The sequence below is a fragment of the Falco biarmicus genome, chromosome 8, assembly GCF_023638135.1.
Source record: "Falco biarmicus isolate bFalBia1 chromosome 8, bFalBia1.pri, whole genome shotgun sequence".
Lineage (NCBI taxonomy): Eukaryota > Metazoa > Chordata > Aves > Falconiformes > Falconidae > Falco > Falco biarmicus.
Genome location: NC_079295.1, coordinates 37,619,155 through 37,639,103, shown reverse-complemented (window position 1 = coordinate 37,639,103; position 19,949 = coordinate 37,619,155).

Sequence of the window (19,949 nt, the reverse complement as noted above, 5' to 3'; positions counted from 1 at the left end):
GGAGACTTCACGTAGCTATGAATTCAGTGTGAGTTTTTACATTGATTTTAATGGAATGTGCCTCACAGGAGAGAAAAGCAGATACAGGTGCATAAACTGATCAGTAGCACACAGGACAAAGGCTGCGGCTCCTGCTGAAGTCAATGGGAGGAAGGGTTCTCACTAATAACATACAGAAAGGTATTTGAGAAAAAGAAATGTACATTTAGAACAAAGCAAATGTTTGTTTTTTCTAGCCCTTGGCTGCTTCAAGATACTGACAGTAGAAAATTTCACTTTTTAAAGCTGCCTCCTTTTTAAATACAGAAAGACAATGTGGGATGTTTGTCCTAAAGAGAGCAGGAATAACAGAGATATTAAGATCTTGCAGTCCTGCTCTTCCTCACCGGAGAGGAGTCGTGGCAGACCATGCCATTCTCTGCTGCCAGCATCCAAACTTGTAGCTAAGGAATCACTCATCCTTCGCTGATGATCGGTTAGGTATAAGAAATGGAGGAAAAGAGGATGCAGTCACAGAATATGGCACATTTTAGAAAGTAAATTGTGAAAACAATACTTGCTCTGCCCATATTTTTCCGTACCTATAGCTCCAAAACCAATAAAAGAGGCTTTTTGTCATGATGCTGTATTATGTTGTATTTGTTGTTTTTTTCCAGCCTAAAGTGCTTTGTGTGTGAGATTAAAAAGCTGCAAGTCTCAGGCCATCTGGCCAACCAAATGGGTTTAGTGTACAGGATCACTGCCAGATGTATGCCAGTTGTAAGTTTAATTTTTGAACATATAAAGTGCCTAGGGCTTTGTGTCTGTTATTCAGAGGAAACCATGTTCCCGTTTTCCAAAAGAATCTAGATACAGTTTGAACCTAGGTGTATAGTCTTTTCTTCTTCACATGGTTTAAGGGCGTGTTCTTTGCTTCTCATAAAGAAAAAGATGGCAAGAGAATGTTACGTGTACCTTACGCGTTACGTATGTTTGATCACAACTGTCTGACCTTGTGGAACAGTAGGAAACACAGCAGTAAGTTTTCTCAAGGAGCTTCATTGAAACTGTTTAATTGAAAGATACAATTTCACAGAGTACTTTAATTTGCAGTTATATTTATTTATGATCAACTTGGAGAATAAATATGTTTTCAAGTACATAATAGTTTATAATAGCTTAGAAGTGATATTTAATTGATTTGATTTATTTTGAATGAGGAACTAGGGGAAGATGAGATCTATTTTTAGCTTTACAGACTGTAAGAAGGATAAAGTGCGTTTAATTTTTTTATTTTGCAAGTATTCTCACATAACAAGGTCTACAGCGCATCTGAGATGGATATTGTGAACATGAGGAAAGGTGTGAGCTTAGTAACTCTGAGCTTTGCAAAGAGGTCTTAGAGGATTTTGTTCAAAAGACACCAGTCGAAATCCAGACTGGAGCGGGTTTTGGTGATGGGAAACAGTGATTTGCAGGTCTGGCTCTCCTGCCTAATGTGCTGCTGCCCACATCAGTGTATTTCTTTGCAGCTGAAATACTGAGGTTGAATTATGTTCTCCTAAACAGACCTGAAGGCCCAATGAATCAGAGATAAATGTTTGGAAAGGAAAGAAAGACTCGTTTGTCAGGGCAGAGTTATTCTCCCCTGTCTGACGGAGTGGTGAGGGAGGAGCTGGTGGAAGCCAGACACCCACAGCAGTCAGTGGTGTCCACAGTGGACCCCAGTGCCTTCAAAACCCACTGCACTGGCTGGATTCATCAGTTTCCATCACAGTCAAGTTAAATTACATGTAGGCAAAAGTAAGTTTAAAAGTTTGGAAAAGGAGAGTGGTAGCAATGTTGTTAGACACTGCCAAGAAGCAGAGCCTCTGGTAGGATTTTCTTTGCAAATGTCTCTAACACTAAAAACAAATCTCAGTCTTCCAAAAAAAAGGGCTGCGTTAGCCTTGAAATCAGCAGGACTAATAGCATTCTTGTTCCTGGACATAGAAAAGTTTTGGTTAGCAGCTCAGGTGATTGGTACGTTAGCAGCTCAGGTGATTACCGAGCGAAAAGGGCTCCATGTGGGTTTTGGTGCAACTTTCTGATGAAAAGCCATAAAAGAAAAGCTGGCACTGTGATTTACAGTTTATTTTATTCTTGAAAGTAATTTTCCCTATGATATTAGCCTTCCTTTTTTTTTCCTCCTGCAAACTCATTCAGGGGCTGGGAATCAGGAAAACCAAACAAATAGTAGGTTTCACATAGTAAGGAACAGCAAATTGAGCAAAAGGAGGATTATGAAGACTAAATCTTTTGTTCAAAGAGTGATTAAAAAGCATTAAGTTGGATGAAGTCAATCTAGAGCTTAACTGCATGAACCTTCTGCTCTGTTTTTCTTCTGTTTGGTTTTACATGTATTAAGAAATTAAAGGAGTGGGAGAGACCTCTCGAGGACTGCTGAGGCTGGGGCTGCTTAAAATAACAGTTGAGCAAAATCAGTTGGACACAAGCTCTGTTTCCTGGTTTCCAGACAATGTAAATTGTCCTGGCCAGCTGTGTCCAAGAGCAGCAAGAATAAGTTGAGTGCTTTTTTCCAGAGGAGGACTCAAGCAATTCACACCCAAATGTATGTGCCATGGGAATTCCTCCAGGCAATGAAATTCTGGGATTTGTAGCCTCCTCTCCCCACAGCTTAAGTGAAAAGTTCCCCTGCCCAACAGCAAATACAGCTGCAATTCATTGCTGAAATAAAGAATTGTCAGGGTAATTGCTATTTGCTTTGCATTCAAAATACTCTTTCTTTTGCTGTGGTTTTAGATTAAATCTGCACAAGAACATCCCAGCTCTCACAGTGATGTTTGCTTTAAAGAAAACTGTATGTTTAGAGGAGCACAGCTCCTTTGCGGGAAAGAGCAGTAGCATGAAGTAGGAGTTATCGGTGGATGCTATACTGTAGCCATGGACATATAGCAAAAGAGAATAAAACCAACAAATAATCAGGTTTCTGCACTCTGCTTGTGTATGGCACTTGGAAAGCTCTGAGCCTTTTTTCCGCACTGTTTTTATACAGAAAGATCAAGGGGGGGTGGGGGGGGGTGGTGACACACAGAGTGCAGTGTAAACATAAATGAAGTTGGTATTTTTTTTTCCACAGCTTTTCTGTATTTACTGACTTAATTGTCTTCTGTTTAGACTATGATTTTAAATGGCTTGCTAGTTTGATTTAAAACTATTTGTTAGTTTCAAAATCATCTGTCTCCAGCCATTTCCCATCATGGGCTCTTTGTACTGTACATGTTTATATCCTCCCAGTTTGGCCTGATGGCATATCCTTTATCTGAAATATTTTTATTTCTAGTCTTTGATGTCCTTATGAATGGGTAATTTCAATCTTTACTTCTGGAGAATATGGCCTTTGGACAGCAGCTGTGCCCCATAGCTCTGCCACGTGGAGCAAGGGCTCATAACGGAGCAATGCAAAGCTCTCCCAGTGCCAGCAACGTTAAACTGAGTTGTACCAAGCAAAAAAAAATTCCCCTGAAGCCTTTTGCTCTCCTTAGATCTTATTTTCCCCCTTGATTCACACCTTTCTTTTTAATGAAGACCAGAAAGAGGAGCTTGCCACCCCACTCTCCCAGAGGCACTTGAGCAGAGCTTGGAGGAAAGCAGTTTTCCTTCCAACGGTTGTTTTTGATATTTCATCATCTTTCTCATTCTGTGATTGGGTGAAAACAGGGATTTGAGTAAACAACAAGTTCTTTCTCCCTCAGAGAGAGCTAACAAGCAGCCTAGTGGCTAGGGCACTTGTCCAGGGCAGAAGACACCGGGTACCTCCTCAGTCTGGTCCTTGCCAGAGAATGAGCTTAGTCCTTGCACAATGCAGGGCCCAGGGTGCCTCTTTATCTTCATTTTCCCTCTTCTTTCCCTCTGACTATTCTCACTTCTCTCCCAAGATCAATTTTATTCCTGTGAAAATTTGCTTAATCAGCCATCTAGCAAACCCCTCTATATTTCTAGCCAAGAAAGTTGAAAAATTGAAACAGGACTTGAGTTGGAGAAGTTTGGTTAGCTCCAACCAGAAGGGATGTGCATATTTATATTGGCTTTTTTTCTCCTCTTTCAAGTACAGTGGATTACTGTAGAATCATAATGTCCTCTCAGAATTGCTTTTCCAAGGGGTTATGCTGTATAAATCATGAAAACTAGACATGGAAAATGTCGAGCAGGTCTTCTGGCCCAACCATCTGCCAGGAGAAGATTGTTCCCTGCAGAATTTTCCCCATTGCTCTGCTGTAGCAAAGGAGCAAAGTGATGCTTTATCTGCAAAACAGCTCCGTACCTATTTATAGTCCTGCAGAACTCATTATCTGTAGTTACGGAGAAATGACCTTACATCCCTGTTACAGAATAAAGTTCCTCTGTCCACAGTGTCACAGCTGAGTTTGCCCACGTGCATGTCCGCAAAGCCACAAGTGTGAAAGCTGATATGCATTTGCAGCTCAATAATTACATCAGCAACATATCCAGTGCAATCCCGTACCCTGCCCTTCCGTAAGACACTGATGACCAACTGGCCATCACTTGATTACTCCCCTGTGAATAAGAGGCAGCACAACAAAATGCTCCAGTGTGTTTAAAGCAGCGAAGGAGCATTTCATTACCAGATCCTCTCCCTCTTTGCCAGAAGCTACCAAACAATAAAATGGAAAGAAGAGATATAGATTGTGGCATCTGTCAGTGCAAGTAGCCTTTGGTTCAACCTGGGCTGTTATAAATATTATATTCAAAGTATTAGCAAGAGCAGATTGGATTGCAGCAGGTCCAGAATGAGGCAGCCCGAAGGCTGGCGATAAAGCTGGAAGAAATTAAATGGTTTGGCATAGGTTATCTTCTGTTTTGCATTGAGCAAGGAATGAGGAGGAAAGAGGGAAGTCTTTCTGCCTCAGTCCAGCTCATCCAGAGCACCTATTTAGAAGAGCCGCTTTAGCCACCTTGGCAAAGATGGATTGCACCTGCATGGGCACACACACCATGACACATGACGCCGTCCTTGCCAAGTCTATTTAATCACCCTCATCGCTCTTTTGTGCTTTTCTGGATGTGTTTCCCTGTGTTTAACCAAGTTTGCATCACAGTCGGATGTGGGCTCAGCCCGCACTTCGGGCCAGAGCTGGGAGCGCAGGCTGAACTTGCACAGGCTTCATGGGTGGACTTGGGCTCATTGGCAAGGGACAGAGTTTGAAGAAATTCAGGTGCTGAAAGATGAAAAAATAGTTACTAACTCCTCTTGGTTTCACACAATGAGAGCCCCTGAAACTGTCATTTAGTTTTTACTCTCAGCTTTAGACACCACAGCGATTTTTGAAATCTGGTTCAAGTCTCTGCATCTTGGTCACCCACCTGTATTATGGAGAGACAATTATTTCTCTAGCATGAAATTTTGTGAGAAGCTAAGAAACTTCTGGCAGAGGCCATATGAGTGCCTCAGCTAAACAGGAAAATTCATTACATACATTGCGATTCTGACAACTTCAAGGGAACAAAGAAAATTAAGGGATTGTGAATATATCTCATATTCCTTCCTGCTAGTGCAATTTTAGGTGGTACTTGTAAATAAAAATTGTTCAGCAGACAGTTTAAATTTTTAGGTTCATAGTGTTACTTAAAAAAGAAAAAGGAAAAAACAGAAACCCAAAAAGTCTTTAACATTTTTTCTCCAGCAATGAGCGAACAAAGCAGGCAAAAAATCATTGAAGAGGTGGACATTTCCACATCACTAAACAAACCTTCTGCCTTGGTGTACACAGGGGATTAGGAAAGTGAGATGCCAGAAATTGCCCTATACTGTATTTCCCTGGAGGCACAGAGAGATATTGAGGGAAATCACAATCATTTTGTAACATGTGATTAAGAAATCAGGGTTATGGTTTTTTTGGTCATTTTAAGAATGCAGCAGACTGGACAGGAAGCACCTGAGAAAGATGACAGCAAGAAGAGTGGGGAGAAGTCATTCCCAGAAGCATGGGCTGGCATCGTTTGCTCTACAGCATTTGTATCATAGCAGAGATACTCCTATAAAGGAGAACAGCCTTGATCATCTCAGGTGGGAGGCTATTATATAAACAAGGGTATGTCTAATTGCCCTCTTTTTTTTCTCTGGAAGGATTTTCCTCTGGTTTCAAGTTGGAGATAGGTGTAAACTTAAGAGCACTTGGCACAAAAAGGCACTTGAAGTTTCTGTTTAGGGATGTGCTGTTGCACGGCCTCTTTGAGCAACTTTAGATAGGCGCCGTGAACAGCAAGTCAAGAAGCTGCATTATCACTGGCTTCCACCTGAGGGTAAAAAAGAAATACACTGTCTGGCCTTAGATGGATCAGAAACACTGGCTGTCAAGCAAACAGCAGTAAAATATCCCCAGCTTTCCTGCTGCTGTTAACCACTTCTGGTATCCGTCTGCCTTCACAAAATGCACCAGGGTCAAGCTCCCCTTACAGGACTGCAGCCTCCGCAGGATGGGACGAGGCAGCTGCAGTGATTGATGCCCATCCAAGGACTGGAATTGGTAATTCATCGCCACCCCTGACCCTCCCGGACTGCCATTTTGCTAGCTGGAAACATCCAGATACAGCTGTCTTCATCCATGAACCATCTTGCGGCCAGAAAATGACCCCTCGCAGATGTGTCTTGCACATCTGTAAGAGGGGGGTGGTGCTCCCATCTTAAGAGGTAACACAAATTTATGGTGTGAGGTGCTCCCGCCCTGCCTGCCGCTGTACCTCACCGAGCTGGTGCCGACCAGGCAGGGCCATGAACAACCTGCCAGGCACTCAAGCTCCATGCTGCTGGGATGATGTCCAGTTCAAGCCAACAGGTCTGACCACCCAGCCTCTTGCTGTGCCTGTGCTGCAGGCAGCTGCCATTTGGGGCTGTATTTGTGTCTCCCATGCAGCATAGGATACATACAGTCATTTCCCTTCTCTGACTTCTCCTTTCACACTCGACACTGCAATTTGTGCTTTGGCTTTCTTCCTAATGACTGTATTATTAGCTCTATTTTCATCTGCTCTCAGCTGTTGATTTTGCATAGAGTTATTTTGGCTGCTCTACATATCACAAATTGAGTAGCTGAACCAAGTCCACAAACGCTAGCAGAGGAAGCACGTCGAGTGAGGCTCTGTCTTATCAGCATCGTTTTCACCCTCACATGTGTTGCTGCTCCCTGCCCACGCTGGCATCCCGACTGCCATCCTGCTGCATTTCCGAATGTACAGTGGCACAGCAAGGAACAAAGTGACCATATGGCCTGAGGCAGCTGGGCCATGTGAGTCTCCATTTGCAACACCTAGTTTGCGCTTCCTAAGATGCAGAAGGTGTTTAATATGTTATGTGTCACTTTATGGGCTATTCTGGCCTTAATTACGGAGTCTGAAATGGTGCACAAAAACTGTCCTCTTGAATGTGCTCCCTGCAGGAACAGGAGGCTTTGTCTCTCAGTCAGAATGTTTTTCCATTTGTATCCAGGACATCTGAGCAAAGCAGCTGACACCCTTCAGCATTCAGGGTGGCTGGGCTTGCCATTTGTCACTGAGCCGTTATCCCCTCAGCAGCCCATCAGTGCTCTAGCCTTTCGGGACAGCTAACGGAATGGGACTCATGAAGGGGTGGGAGAAGGCTACAGGACCCTTGATGGGTTTATGGAGGGGAAATGGTCTGTGTGACTCTGGTTTTCTCCTGGTGTCCTGACAGCTTCAGACTACAGAGATCTGTTAATTAGGTATGACAGGGATGAAGTCATCCTGGATTCACTTCTCACAGTGAGAACCCTACCTGGGTTTTCAGAAAGGCCTCATTTACATATCCATATTCCCAAAATCTGTCTCTGGAGAGCCCTCACTGAGATCAGCATCAGGTATGAGCCCTGCAGCCTGCAGCTGCATAGGAGCTCACTGCTTCCCCACTGCCCATCAACAGCTAAAATGGGAATTTCCATCTGCACTGTGCAAATTGGCTCCAGATTGTTCGCATGGAGGGAATGGACTGAGAAACAGGGAGGGAGCCCTCACGTTCTGCTTTCCTGGGAGTAAAGACTTCTCAAAGGTGCTATTTTCTTCTGGCTCACTGGAAATCTTTGAGGGAATGAGGGGAGGAAAGTTATTAGGGTATTCCCTAAGAATAAACAAATTGGAAGCACCTCATTGCCTAGGGAAAAGCGGAGGGAGATCGAGTGGATAGAAGCAGAAATGAATGATCTCCATCCAGTTCTTCTCTTCCCACTAAATAAAGCTGAAAGCTGAAAAATTAAATAAAGCTGCCTATTTGCCAGGTTTTGGAAGAGGAAGGAGCACGGGATATGCGTGTGTCTTGTTACAAGAAAGTCTCAGCTAGAAAAGAGTTTTCTAACAATTTTATCCGCCTCCCAGCCAAGCCGTGGTTTTTGCAGCAACCCAGGATCTCTGGTGGGTGATAGCCCACTTCCCAGAAGAGAAAACTCTATGGAAGCTGCGCACAGTTTTTAATGTTTAATGACACAAAATCAATTTGAAGTGGTTGCTGGCTTCCACGATCAATTTTAGGAGATCTCTCAGAGAACAGGAGAAAGTGGGAGAGTTTCCATTAGCCCTGGTAATCTCATCAACGACAGGAAAATGGTTATAAACAACCCTGCACTCCAATAAGCATATTAATAACCTTCTCCTCGCTCATTTCTCGTGTCTCTGTAAGAGGATACTGTTTTGTCACCAGTAAGGTCATATCTTGGTCTCAATTCCACCCTTTCTTTGCAAATATCCGTATGGTTGGGCGCCTTAACTGAGCGAGCTCTGACCCATGGCTCAGGGTAGCTGCCCCATGAGCTGTCCCTGGCCTGGGAATATCCGAGGGGCAGGAATCACCGAGGGGTAATACCCTTGCCTGCGGGATCTGCCCCATAGCCAAAGGCACTTTAGCCAAAATACAGGGTAAGAAGCCATCCTGCCCTAGAGCTGTGTGGGAAGGGACTCCCTGGTGGAACATGGGGCTCCTCGTCCGGAGCGCACACAGGGGCTAGTGTAGCCAAATTCAGCCGGACACTCGTGGCTGGCCACGCTGCGGGGCTGTTCGGTCAGTCGGAAGGTGCCTGCTGATTTTGATGGGCTTTATGCCATTTGCCAAGCAGAGTGCTGTATGGCATGAAGTGCCCTTTTTCTGCCCTTGTTTTTCTCAGACTAGGGGAGTGTGATGCTTTCTGCTAGCTGGAAACTGGGGAAAAAAAAAAAAAGATTATTTTTTGTGTGTATTAAAATCCCAGGACTAAGCAAAGTTAGGAGCAGCCCTGACTGCAGCTCAATACAAATCAAGAGGCTGTTTTCAAATTTTGCAGGTTCGCTCCAGGATTCCAGCTGAGTGGAGTCAAGGCAGGGTTTGTAATGCACAATTTAATCAGTGAATTTGTAGATCTCAAAAGGCGTACTTAATTTAATATTGTTTCTAATGGCTATTGTCTTCATGCTTGCCTGTTTCCCTGGTGTTTTTCCCTTTTGTAATTACTTGAATGGGCATTTCCAGGTGCACTGCATATATTAGCAAGCACTTTCATTTTAGTAATGAGTGAGACGCTTTCAGTGTTTATTTCTTTATTGCCCTAATACTTACTTTATTAAAGGTCCTGATTCTTCTAAAGGAGAAAAAGGAATATTTACCACTTGTTTCTACCTCATTTTCTTCTTCTACCTTATGATGCCCTTGAAAGCAGAAGTGTTAAATTACTTACTGGCCAGAGTTAGACCAGATTTAAGTGATCAGAGAAAAGTAAAACTAAACAGGGATGCCTGGTCAATCCCTGGCGGGGTGCAGGAGACCGACCTTGCCTGGCCACCCTGGGCTGCCTGTTAACACTGTGGTGGGATTTCAGCATCAGCTGACAGCCTTCATCCTGCTGCTGAGTGGCATTTATTATACATGCACAACATCCCTTTGCCACATGCTAATTTTCAGATTAGCTGTTTATTAGCATTATTACAAACATGGCTCTTCATCTTCTATTAAATGGTACTGCAGCCGCTGTGCTCCTGCATGAAGCCTGCAAGGAAGCACTTGGTTCACTAAATTACCCTGCAAATGTCAGACTTGCTCTGTATTATTAGCTGTACATCTTACATCCTCTTTTATTAGGATTCTGTGTCTTGAGGGTGTCCTGTGGCGTATAGATTTTTTAAAATACAAACCGGTGTCATTTCGCTGTTTAAAAGAACATTTAATTAAACTGGATTCATTGCTTGTATGGGGCAAGTTAAATGAAAATCAAATACAAGGCATATGATTACATGTTATTAAGAAGAGCGACTGCTCCAGAGACCGAACTCTTTTAACACAACATTAAACTGAACTCATTTCATATGCACAGGTTAGCTCTGGCCTGTGAGGAGAACATATTTTGAGAAGATCAGCAGAATGGTTATGGGCGCTAAACAGCTTTTAACAAAATGCGCATTTCTTTTCCCTGTGAAAGGGAAGAAACCTTTCCTGAGCTAGATTTAAATATGTTAATGACAGAAATCAAAGCTTCCCACTGATCCTAGTAACCTTTTAAAAATTACTGCTTTTATCGTGTTAAATGTTATGATAAGATTGGCTTTGTTTATTATTTCACTAGCTATAAATTAACAAAGCGCCGCAATGAGTATAAAAGTAAAATTACAAGTGTTTTGCAGGCTTGAGTCATTGGTCGCATCATGACTTTTTAAACGTTTTTTAGGAAAGTAAAAGGAATCGTAATCAAAAACTCCATTACACAATCTCCTATTCCCTGCTTCGTCAGCCCGGTTGGTACAGTCAGATTTTTTTTAAGAAGAACCCTCACCCCTTTCATTTCAAGGCATCCTAAGCTGCTTTTTGCAGGTCTGCGCACCCATGTCCTTCTTGAACCCCGTCCCTAAAACGCACCGTGGCTGTGAGCCTACACAGCCTCCAGCAGTGGTGTGGCACCGGGGGGCTGGCACCGGGGGGCTGGGGCTGGCACCAGCGGGGCAGAAGCTGCTGTGTTTGACATGGGTTGCAGCCATCCCGTTGCACTCTCACAGCTCCCGGCTGCACTGGGGTAGTGTTGTTTTCGGTGCTGGTGCTGCCCACAGAGGAGGGCAAGGCTTTGGGTGGGCAGCGGTCCATGGCACTGGCTGGGTGCCAGAACCATCTGCCCCCTTCCTCCCCACGCACCCTCCTTGCCTGTTGGGTTACCTGTTATTAAGGTTAAAACCATGACAGCAACAAGCTCCAGCTCAAGCCTCTTCAAATCCTCACAGGACACCACTTCTATTTTCTCTGCTTGCAAGTCACAGCTAGAGCTCCAGAGAGGCAGTTCTCAGCATGAGATTCATGACTGAAAAGCATTAGATGATTGAAATCTTGCATCTAAAACTGGAATTACCTGTTCCTTCCAATAAATTAACTTAAAATCAAGCTGTGTGGCGTAATAGCTACTGGTGGGACCAGCGCTGTGTTTCCCCGGTATGTGCCCCCGAGTACCCCTGCGTTTCGTACAAATAATCCATGTCAGCAGTGAGGACATCACTGTGGGAGGATTTGGCTCACAAACCTCCTCCAAATCAACCAGAGCACAAGGAAGCGGTTTCTCACGTGTGAAGGGGATGCACACAGAGGTGAGGATGGACCACGTCCCTCCAGCTCGGCTCCCCTGCCCTCTCTGGAAGGGAAGCTGGATCGCCCTGCTCTGCCTGGCTCTCTCAGTTCCAGCAGAAGCTTTATAAATCCCCTGGGCATGAAGACGCCTAATGACCAGAATAAATACCTATGTCCTAAAAATGGTGGGGCTTAACTCCTCTGCTCAGCATCCCACTGAGCAGGTGTGAGCGGCTCTGCTGGCTGCCCTCGGCACTCCTGGCACGGCCCCAGGGCACTGCGCTGGTTTCCTCCAAGGGTCTGGGCTACTGAGTGCTGCCACAATACCTGTCCCCAGCTAATAAACAGAATAACTTTTGCCTGTGCATTAGGCCACTATCTAGGTCAACGAGAGCCTTGAAAGTGCAGAAGTGTGCTCTGAAAAAAAAAGAGGAGGAGATGAAGAGACCTTCCTATTTTAAAGTTGTTTTAATTGCTTTTTGTGCTTTTCATAACATGAGACAGAACTTTTCCTTGGGAGTGCCACTTCCCCCTCTCACCCCTTTTCTGGGAAGACCTGGAGATTTTAGCCTCTCCTGCACTGCAGCCCAGCACAGCACCGGCTCTGCTCCTCTTGGGGTCTCCCTTCAGCTGAACTCTCTTGCCTTCTCAGCACACCTACTTTTTATCTTTCATTTTTTGACTGCAAAAGAAATGGAGCCCTTCTGTGCATCGCTAATGCAAGCATGCAGCCACATGTATGTGAGAAACTGAATTATAGCAAACAAACTGAAACAAATAAGGCAGTCTTGGAGCAATTCTGTCCTCCAAATGGAAGTGTGGTTGTCCAGAGGTCAAGCTTAGAACTTCTGGGATTTGAAACAGGCTCTTGAATGGAGACCCTGCACCTTTTTTTGTTCGTTAACACAATCCACCCCTGGGGCACATCGGTACAGCTGTGGCTTTGAGGTGAGTTGTAGCCAACATAGTAATGTGCAGGAGCATAATTAGCAACATTGGAAGGGCTGCTGTGGGAGTGTGGGAGCCGAAAAGGCTGCGCTTGTTGTGAGACAGGACTTTTATATATATTGGCCTGGGAGTCTAAGGCAATGTGTGATGAGCGACCTTACACATCGATAAGCCATTTGAAGAGTAAACCATGGCATCTGTGTCCCTTGCATGGTTACAGGGCAGTTGTACCCTCTCTATAAATCATGCCAGCATGAGGTTTCTCTTCGTAACCTGGGTTAACCTTTCCTGCCGTGTGGGTTAGCTACCCAAGGGCTTAACACAACTGTTCAGCCAGGAGGCTTGAGTTTCACCTGCAATGGAAGGACCCCCAGGTTTCTCTGGCCACGGTCCTTTGCCTTCCACCAAACCCCTGCTTCTGCCTTAGAGCAAGTGCTGTCTTCAGGCACAGCCTCAAAGCAAGGTGAGAGGAAGAGTAGCCAGGACCAGACCTTTAGGAACCAGAAATTCTACAAACTTTGTGCTGCAAATCCACTGCCTTTAACAGAGCACAAGCTTTGTTTCATTTTTTTTTTAATTACATCTTTTATCCCCCCATACTATTACCTGCTGCTAGGCATGCAGCATTAGATCAGAACTCAGGTACTTGTGTCTGCTTCATATTTTGCTTTCTGCCCTGACAGTATATCCATCTGAGCAGCAGTTCACCTGACTTATTTCAGGAAAGATCCCCATCCCAGTAATAGCTTCTGATGGAAATATTCTATGACTGCTGAGTCGCAAGCTTTCTTGGGTTTTATTTTCCAGAAAGCTGTAACTTGAGGCAGTCATAGCATCCGCTCTCGCATTTCAAAACCCGAGAGAACCTGTTTTATATACAAGTACAGCAAAAAGCCTTTTACTCAGAATTTGCTTAGAAGTATTACACTAACGCACCACTGCCTGTGTCTTCCCCGGGATTAAATGCAGGATGTCAGGGTTCATGCTCTCGTGGACTGTGCAAGCACTGCTTTCAACAGCCTAATGCTTGCCCTGGGCTTAGGTGTCAGTCATTGTTAGGAAAAAAGAATGAAATTCAGGGAGAAGAGATTTAGTGTGTAAAATGGGTAACAGTACTTCTGTGCCACGACATCTTGTAAAGCATCTCCATTGATGGCCCTCTCAGCCTGGGCTACAACAAGCTCTAAATGATTGGACTACCATGATCGTTTATTTAGTGTTTCTCCAGCTGTGGTTACAGGTGGGCATCTAGGGAAGAGCATCTTATATGTCTTATATATACAAGGCAAGCATGTATGGTAGTTTTCCTGAATATTTTTTCACCTATTTCAGCCCAGGGACCTTGTGCACTAGACACTGCATGTTTCTCCTCAAAACACTTCTTGTTCACTACGTCATTGTCTTCTCTTGAACCCATGTAAATGTTTAACATCTGCTCCTCTTTCAGGAGGAGTCCCAGAGGTCACCCAGCTGCCATGGGAAGAGCCAATTCCTTCTTTGGGGTTTATAGATTTAAGCAACAGCAACCATGGGGGAGGCAGTTACTGTCAACAAACATCCACAATCACCTATCCAAATTTGGACCAAATTTTTACAGTCCTCTTCCATAAATGACAATTTGTCCTTCATAAAAAAAATAATAAAAAATATATCATTTGTTGGAGCAAGTCCAGAGGAGGCCACGAAGATGATCAGGGGGCTGGAGCAGCTCTCCTGGGAAGACAGGCTGAGAGAGTTGGGGCTGTTCAGCCTGGAGAAGAGCAGGCTCCGGGGAGACCTTACAGCGGCTTCCAGTGCCTACAGGGGCCGCCGAGAAAGCTGGAGAGGGGCTTCTTACAAGGGCGTGTAGTGATGGGACGAGGGGGAATGGCTTTAAGCTGGAAGAGGGTAGATTTAGATTAGATATAAGGAAGAAATTATTTACTGTGAGGATGGTGAGATGCTGGACCAGTTTGCCCAGAGTAGCTGTGGATGCCCCATCCCTGGAAATGCTCAAGGCCAGTTTGGATGGAGCTTGGAGGAACCTGGTCTGGTGAAAGGTGTTCCTGCCCATGGCAGGGGGGTGGAACTAGATGGTCTTTAAGGTCCCTCCCAACCCAGACCATTCTGTGATTCTATGATTTATGCAGTAGAAGCACATAAAACACACCAACCAAAATGAAGACTCAATTGTATCAGACACTATAAAACCAAGCAGTAATCTCCCAAAGAGCTTTTAAAGTAAGGGATTGATAGTTTAGTTCTCCTAGGAAGACTAGTCACAGTGAATCTGTAAAATATATTTCTATGCAGAGCAGAGAAAGTTGTTAGGCTTTCATTCCTTTTGGTTCTTGATAGCTCACATAAAGCACCAAACACAAAAGCTAAGTGTGACTTTGCAACTCAGACCGCAGACAGAGTATGTGTGCAAACCCTGCCAGACACTTCCATTGACTGCTAAGCAGAAATTCCTTCCTGAATCAGGAAAATGATGAGCCGATCATTGCTCCTCCCTTGAAATATCAGCCCCACAGCAGCGTATGTGCCTGTGACAGGCTTTGCAGAGAGAGGCAATCCCAAACCCTTACCGTAAAAGCGTATTACTGACCTCCTGCTGTCGCACTGTCTTCATGGATGTGCCCAAAACAATCATTTTTAGAGTGGTTCGACTCCTGAGCTTGCCTCAGTGCTCTTTGAAGCAGTTTGTTCTAAGCAAGTCATGTTCACTATCCTAATCTGACATGAAGCCTGATGGAAAAATCCATGATCGATTATAGCAGCAGGACAAAGAGATATGAGAGGAGAGCAATGCAAAAGAACAGATATCAATCACTGGTTCATAACGAGCCTAAAGAAGGTAGCTGGTGATATTACTGAATTTGAAGGCAGTGTAGCACATCTTTTTGCTGTTGTAGGTAAACACTCCAAGCTGCAGACTGTTTGTCTTACAGACAGACCAGTTTGGTATGAAAAGTGGGGTTTGAAGTATAGATTTTCTTGGAAGGGGACAAAATAAACTATTGGGTTCTTACCTTGAAAACAATGTAGCATGTACCCGTTTGCAGTGATTTCACAGCTGCTTATTACCGCTATTTTTAAGCTTCTAAGTGCTTTTTATATTTACAGTTTTTCATGGATTGAATATGAAATATATGATGGAACACATTTGTATTGAATAAGAAATAGCAGACACCATCAACAAACTTTAATGTTGAGTTAGCATTTTTCTCATCACTGGAGATCATACTTCAAAGCAAATTAAAAATGTGAAGCCAAATTCTGATTGCAATGCAGGCAACAGAAATCTTCTTGTCAGCTTCAATAAAAGAAGGTGTATGTTTTCCGTATTAGTCCAGTCCATCCAATTCACATGTCTTTCTGTCTTTATCTAATCTAATACATGGTCGTGAAATAAATTACAGAAGTGTATGATAAATTGCATTGCTATTCATTTTTGGCAAGATCACCTATACCCTGGCCACTAATTCATCTCCGCCAGGATCCACTGTAACATACCAGATCCTTGAAACAGCCTCCAAATACTGTCATTTCATTTTCTTTAAGAAAACAAAGAGATTGTATTTGCTGGCAAGTGTCCTGCTTACCCTTGCCAAAAAAAATAATACCTCATTGCCACCTCCACAAAATCATGGTTATAAAAATACCAAAATGTATTTATAGCATTAAGAGTCTCAAAGCTATTAGGTCCTTATATTCTATTTAAGTAGGAAAGTATGACGTTATTTAGGCTGAAGGATTTCAGAGTCACTAATTTGGTTGTTTCCATGTTCATTGGTCTTTGGTCTTTTGGCTGGAGACTTGATAATACAGTTAGAATATACAAAACTGAGTGAGAAATCTGCAATATGCTGTAGTGATTTTTTTTTCCAATGCTTATTTCACCACTCAGTCAAAAGGACCATGCTCAATCACACCAGTACCACCCTGGACCCACACATTCATGCATCTCTGTTAGGTACTATTCACATCCACTTGGGAGTGGAACAAGGAATATTACATTAAAGCAAAAAGGCTAGATAACTTTTTTCCCCTTACACTCACCAGATCCATCCCTGCCTTCTACATGAACTCTGCTGGGGAGCGAAGGCTGGCAGTGAAGTGCCTCTTGATGTGCAAGGAAATTGTGAAGATCTGAACGTGAGGTACAAGCTAATGAAGGCTGACTTTGTGAGCTGTAGGAGAGCTCGCCATTGCCACTGGTGTGAAGGAGCACCAGGACACCACACGCAGGTAAGACTGCAACACAAAAGCTTGTGTCAAACCCATTGATGGTAGGCACCATTGGTCCCACCACCAGCATGAGCTGTTGGATGTGCCAGGTTGGTGGTGGGCACTAGGCTTCATCCTGAGGCAGCCCCATGTCCCAGCCCAATGTCCCACCACTCTGCTGCCAAGCAAGAGGGAAAGCAGTAAGCTGATGGCAATTTTGGCTGGAGGAGACACGTTAGTACCTGTGTCCCTGCTCTGTGCCAGCACAAGTAATTGCTTTCTGCTCCATGGCATTGCCACTTCGGCTGCTGACAGCCACCTCCACCTCCTCCTTGTTCTGCCATAAATCGTTGTGAAACGGTGCCGTGAACCATCCAACAACTGCTGAATGTCACCGGGAGATTGCTACACCTCAGCGGTAAGTGAAGTGGTTTTGCATATCAAGATTTTAAAGTAATTTGGGGCATTTTGAGATGGAAGACATTGATGTGAAAAGACAAATATTATTATATTTACTGCAAAATCCATTATACACCCCATAAAAGCAGGAGCACTTCTTCAAGACAGAGCATGTATTGCAGGATGATGTGAAAACCTGGCCTTGCTGGTGGGAGGGAAAGTTTTCCCAGAGGTGAAGTGAAGGTGAAGGGAGGTGAAGGCTTCATCCTACATTATTTAGGAGTTGGTGACGCGTAATGGTTACGTCCAGCTAATTGGATGCATTGCTATAGGTGCTTGAGAAATATGATGGACAGATGCATTCAGCTAGATAGATATCCCCTGGTGTAGTGAGCTGAAGTCAATTACAGAGTTAAATTGTGAAAGGTTTGGCCTGATGTCATTTATATCTCGAGTCATAATTAACACTTAAAGTTCAACTCTATGGCAATTTTCTTTTAATAACACTTAAAACCTATATAGAGCTCAAAGAATTACACAGACATGATGAAGGATGACTTGAATGGATGCCAGAATTTCAGTGTTAGTAATTAATCCTCAAAGCACCTTTGCAAGGCATATGGGTAGCATCATTTCTTTTCAATTTTTCCTTTGAAGAGAAGTGGGGTTTGCCCAATGCTTCCCCAAAGTCTGTGGAACTTGGAGATAAGGACTGAGGCTTTTTCAGTTTCTAGACCAGCAAACACTCAGCTCAGCCCAGCTCCCATCCTTTTGTTTTGATATATTCTTTAATTTTACCACAGTCTCTAGAAATATTATGGACAAATTGCTTGTCAAATGGCCTGGTTTTTCCAATTAGAAGCTATGCAAATGCAGAAGGCAAGATCTGCCATAAACACAGCTTCTGCTTCTAGGATTTTTGTGTGGATGAAATATGAATCTCACTGGGGAAGAAATGCGCTCTCGGACTGAGACCTTGTAAGCTGAGATTCAGCTCACTGCAGATTTTTATGGTCAAGTTATAACTGCCTGTAAAGCAGAGGTTTAAAATGGAAATGCTGACAAAACTTTTAAACTACAACAGTGGAAATGGCGCTGCAATAATTTATAATCTACAGGCAGCTTTGGATTTATTATCACAATGACAAATGCACTGTCATTGTTAATAGGATATTTCCCAGCAAGGACTTCTTGTTATGCAAGCCAGGTTCACTATGTCATGCAGCATGATAGCAATAAAGTCTACAAGAATTTGTAATGAACTTCAATTACTAATAGATTATGGTTAATGGGAAATATGTGCAGTAAAGATATGGGTTTTTATATGCGCCTTCTGGTACTCTACAAGGCAATGATTTATGCTACAATTTATGTTAACATTCTCCAGTATGAAAAAAAGCGCCTAAATTGGTGGAAAGCCACTCCATCTATAACAAATATTTAAGATAATTTTGCACATCATGTAAATGAAGATGTAAAATTAGATATTAATCCATTTAATTTTAGCATTTGTATTTTTATTAAAAATGAAGACTTTGCCCTTATGCGTAACGGCATTAAAAAATCCTGTCATTGGCTGCAAGCATGAATTACACCGATGGTGAAATGGCCACAGCAACCGAGCTCTAAGTGCATTTGTTCAATTTGCTGTTGTGATTAACAAAGCAGTGAGGATATTTTTCTGTGTATGACTATGTAAGTAACAGCCCTGAAGCTGCTCAGGCAGATGGGTTTGATGCAGAGGCGATACAGACGTGGAGACTGGGCTCCTTTGGAGGACGTCCGCTTTTTTCTCCCCCTGCTTTTGCTTTCCACAAGCCTTCCCGTGTGGCATCGCTCCAACCATGCCTCATCCACGGACATGGGGCTATTCCCTTCCCTGCACAGCAAACCCCAGTGGGAATTACTTTGGGACAGAATCACCTGACGCAGTGTCAAAGCCACGAGCTCCCGCTTACTTATCAGGGGGACACAGACCCGGGTGTCTGCCTGCTGCCTCCTCCCTCCCTCCCTCCAGCTTTTTTCTCCTGTCCCTGTAATATAATCAGTATATTCCAGGTTTATGTGGCCGTGAAATGAAAAGAGAAAAAAAGATGTCTCCCAATTTAAAAATGAACACTGTTCTGAGACATCTCTGATGGACGTATAGATGCAACGTCAAGGACTGCATTCACCCAGAGTCACATTTCTGCAAAATGTTTACACATCATCTCTGATACATATATTTGGCCAGAAAGGGGCATGCATGCATGAAGAACTTGCAGGACCCTTTCTAGTATATTTTTAAGACAGGTAGCCTGATGCCTGGCTTGTTTCAGTCAGTGTTGTGCTGGTATAAGACCGTTGCTCTTGGCACAAAGCCTATACATTCACTTTCTAGGGGTGCAAGCGAGGAAGGGCCACCCCGCTGGCTCACACATCCACCTGGGGGTTTGCAAAGACCAGGGCTGGTCTGAAGGTGTGCTCTCAGAAGAAATTTCTGCTGGTTGAGATAAGGCAGGCTCTCTGAGAGGAAAACAATTCATTTGGTGCAGAAAGCACACAGGTAAGCTCAAAATTGCTGCATAAATGCCAGCCCATGGAAAGGCTGGACTGCCCAAACATGCTCTGGAATAGCAGTATCGTGCTGTACAATTAAGGGCAATTCTTGCATGAAAATGTGGTTCTGCAGTCTATTAGGAGGCTGTTTGAGAGATTTACAAAAATTCCTTCAGTTTTTATGGTCAAATGAGCATAAAATTGTGCTTCCCCACACTCATTTCCTACTAAATAATAGTTACAGTACTTCTTGGAAATGTGTGTGTTACAAATTTAA